Genomic DNA, 4,570 nt, shown 5'->3' with positions numbered 1-4,570 from the left:
ATGATTTTTTAGGACGGCTCACGTGATTAAACTGTCTTGTTTTACAATTATTTGTCTTCGGGGTTAGATTGTCACATGTTTACGATTCTGTGTGTCGTAGAGGACCCGGGGTCAGCAAAAGCAAAAACAAAACTCGATACTCACCACCGCCATATATAGTCGACCCAGAAACGAGACTTAGTTTTCGAAATTTCCGTTTGGGAAGATCCATAAAGTACGTCACGCAAAAATTGGCGATTTTCAACTCCCCCTCCCCCCTTCGTCACACTTTTTGTATTAAAACTCTAAAATTTTTGTATGAGTCGTCACGCTGCTCGGAACCCCCCCTCCCCCCTAGGAGCGTGACGTACTTTATGGATGGCCCCTTTTGACATTTTGTGCTGAGCGCGTGCTGGTTGCTGGTGCACCGCAACAACAACAACAACCAGCGTCGACATCCAATCCGCGAAGCGCGATGAGGGCGGAAAAATAATCGTCACGTGTTTGGTGCAATATCCGCGTAAATGAGAAAAAGTGGTGTACCACGGAACGACAACCAAACAGCAGTTAAAGTGCGCCCAGCTTCCGGTGCAGCATCACTAGCAGGGTGGAAAAAAATGTGGGCTGTCGAAAGAGAAGTGATATGCCGCTGTACCAAGCTTAGGGCATTAGTTTCAACGATTTTATCTGCCAGCGTTGAAAAAAAAAACAAAAAGTGTTTTTTGTTTACCCTTGATTGGTATCCGGCCGGTAGTTTCTGTTTTTCAAAAGTGCGGAAGAGATTCTGAAGGAATATTTCTGGCGTCAATATCCGGAAAAATGAAACCTTTCAACGGTATTTTGAAAAACTGTTCTACATGCTATGATACTTTTGATTGATTTTATAGTTCAACTTTGTTCAAGCTCACAGGAGTAATCTATAGAGTAAACACTTTCACCAAAAGAGTATTTGGTGTAGCCTTAGTAGCTAAAAGTCGATAAAAGTTTGTAGTACTTATACCTAATTGATTTAGTTTAGATGCTAAGGCCATGCAGTTTTAGGCGGTTAACATTTAGTTGCAAAGGTGTGAGCACCATGGACATCAGATTTCAGCTCAATTAATGCAGTTGAATACCTTATGATCAGACAAACAGGGATTGGATGTGGTCAGATTAAAACAACAAGTGCATATTATATAAATCGATGCCAATGCAATTTATAGTCCCGAATAAAGTGGCGAACTTTAGTTTGATTCCAGCGAGCCTTAGGTCACAGCCGAACACTTTCAAGGCCATATTCTGGCACAAGTTCTGCCAGTGGCAAGAACATTGTCGCCACCGAATGGGTATTCAAAATGGTTTTTTATTCAAATTCGTATACACACTCAGGTGCATTACGGAATAAATTTAGTCGCGTCCCATGGGCTTTTGTTCGGGGATATTATTTTTTGTGCAACCCGCTGCTGCGGTTCATTTGATTTGAGTTTTTCCTCTTTTTGTGTTCGGGCATGGGAAGCGGATGAGGTTGTTAATAAATAATTCATGTTTTTCCATTGTTTCCCGATCGGACGAAGTCGTTTGCGCCTAAACACAACCATTTCGACAGCCTTTATTAAATGAATATAAATGTGAATGGTTTGTGATGATGGGTGGGAAATGTCAACAGGTTGATAGAGCGTTGTACCTTGCTGTACTGTTGTAAGGGATGGGAGAATCGTCTGCTTGGGTGATTAATCAAAAACCATAGATGTGATGGACTCACTGGTTTGAGCACACTATTCGTGGAATTTTTCTTCAGATAATCTGTAGGTATATATCTTTTTGGATAACGGGAAAGTGAAGTTAATCGAAAATCGTACCGATTACCGATTGGGATTTTTTGTTCATATTGCCATGTGAGGCATCAAAATCCATACACCCAAACACCTCAGTAGGGGTAATTCTCTTGAAAATATGAATTAAATGCAAATAAAACAATAACAAACAGATGCATCAGGGCCTCTATGTTTGAAGTGTTTCACTTTTATGCATTAAAAAATAACGAAAAACTTTTTAAGATACTGTACAAGACGAGTTTAGTACTTTCCATTTAATTCCAGTACGTTTTGTTATCTTTAGAGTATTTCGACCGTGTATTGTATATTTGCGTGTATTGGTCTTGTATTTGGATATTGTTATATTGTGAAGCGAGGGCTGGCAGTCTGACATTCTACTCTCTTAGTAGGGCCGGGTGACACCGACCCGAAACGGCGAGTGGGCTAATGGCTAGGCTGTCTTCCGTCCCATAAAACCGTGGCGGGCCTTGTAGCACGCTGCCCAATCCTGCCATCCAGTTTTGCCTACTGGGTGGGAGTAGGCTCAGATGCCCTTTTCTGACTTGCGCTGATCTGGCTCTGAACACGCAAGTGTCAACCCTCGCATGGCCTCCCTGCTTGCCGCAAGGCAGACATAGATAACCATGGGATCACTAAAGGCGACTACTCCAGTAGGATTCGGCGGCAGCCGCAAGGGGGACCTATACAGCAATGAGCATTGAACGTAATCAATCTTTGGAGTTGGAGGTGACGGACCCCTTTGCCAAAAGGGGTCTAGCGAGGTCCCCTATTAAAGAGGGGGCGAGTGGAGTGACGGCTGCTGCTATTGGCAGTACCGAAGAGTCTCCAGTGGTGGTGGGGAGTGGCCCTGCCTGCACGCCTGACGAGCCACTACCAGGGATACGGGTGGTGGCCGAGCAACTCGACGAGATCATCGAGTTCGTAAGCGGCAGGCAGAACACCAACAAGGAGCTTAAGCAGAGCCTGTTGGTGCTCCGGCAAGCTGTTCGTGTCGCAAGACAAGAACAGGACGCTTATATCAGGCGTGTAGCGGCAGCAGAGAAGGTAGCCAAAGGTACGCAGATCAAGGCCCTCTCTTACCCTAGCGGTGTTACTGCGGTGAAAGAGGCGCTCAGGTCGGGTCGTTGGATGCGGAAGTGACCCTCCAGTGTAAGCAGCTGGATGAGGTCACGACCGCGGAAGACGTCCTCTCTGCCGTCAAAGAGCAGTGCGGCACAGAGGTTAAGCGGTCCTCTGTACGTTTAAGAGGGGGATTCTTTGGTACGCAGGTAGCCTATCTCAGACTACCGGTGGCTGACGCCAAAAAGGTCATCGAGAAAGGGAAGCTGAAGATCGGCTGGTCAGTATGCCCAGTAAGCGTGCTCCAGCCACCTTCAGTGGACAGGTGCTACCGGTGCCTTGAGTCCGGGCACAAGTCTTATGACTGCAAGGGCCCAGACCGAAGCAAGATGTGTCGTCGCTGCGGCGAGGAGGGACACAAGGCGCAGGAATGCGACAAGGCACCTAGGTGCCTTATCTGCTCCAGTAAGAAGCAGGCCCGGAACCATGCTATGGGCGGGCCTGCGTGTGGCTTCGGAGAAGCCAATCGGAAAAAGCCGTGCAAGTAACTCAGCTGAATCTGAATCATTGTGCACCTGGCCCAGCAACTGCTGTGGCAGGCGGTCTCGGAGTCGAGGATCGATGTCGCCCTCCTGTCCGACCCGTACAACGTCCCTGCCGACAATGGCAACTGGGTGGCGGACGGGTCTAGGTCGGCGGCAATCTGCATAACGGGAAGGTACCCCGTTCAAGAGGTTGTACACTCCTCCGCGGAGGGTGTCGCGATAGCCAAGATCAATGGGGTGTTCTATTGTAGCTGCTACGCCCCACCAAGGTGGCCAATTGAACAGTTCAACCAGATGATCGACAGGCTATCGGCCGACCTTGTAGGTCGGAGCCCGTTCGTTATAGCGGGAGACTTTAATGCTTGGGCAGCGGAATGGGGCAGCCGCTGCACCAATCAGAGGGGACAAGCGTTACTCGAGGCACTTGCAAAACTCGACGCAGTGCTTGTCAATGACGGAGCCAGTAGCACATTCCGTAGGAATGGGGCCGAGTCATGGATAGATGTAACGTTTGTCAGCCCCAGTCTGGTCTCGGACCTGGACTGGAGGGTAGACGAGGGCTACACCCATAGCAATTCGCTTCAAGATCAACTATGGTGTGCAGCGTCCGAGGGCGGGTGATCCCTGTCAGGTCCGTGGGAGGAAGACCAATCACTTCGACAGCGAAATTTTCACCGCGGCCCTGGGACTAACACCGACAGTCTAAGCGGGGATGCGCTGCTTGTTTACTACCGTGATTGAAGTCGATGCGATTTTTATTTATGTTATTTATGTTTTAACTCATTGTATTAATTCGTGATGATTTGTAACTATTGTTACTATTGAGTGTTAATTGAACGTCGTGTGTGTTGAAGTTTTGTGAACTATCTAGTCAAAGTTCTACATTAGTGCAGTGGAAATTTGTCTGAAGTGACTGCAAAACCTATAACATCTCCCCGCGCATTTTTTTTCGACTGCAGCGACATCTGGCTGTGAAAATTGGAAACCTGTGTTTAGTACAATCTCAATCAAAGCACAAAGCTTATAGCTTCATCTTGCACGGAAGATAATCCACGATAGCATTACCTAGCTGGCTGCCTAACGAAAGGCGATACGAAAATATGGAAAACAACTGCTCCAAATGCAATCAGCTCATTACTGGGATTGATTCTGTTACTTGCCGCGGTTACTGTG

The sequence above is a fragment of the Armigeres subalbatus genome, chromosome 1, assembly GCF_024139115.2.
Source record: "Armigeres subalbatus isolate Guangzhou_Male chromosome 1, GZ_Asu_2, whole genome shotgun sequence".
Lineage (NCBI taxonomy): Eukaryota > Metazoa > Arthropoda > Insecta > Diptera > Culicidae > Armigeres > Armigeres subalbatus.
Note: the sequence above shows the minus strand (reverse complement) of the source record.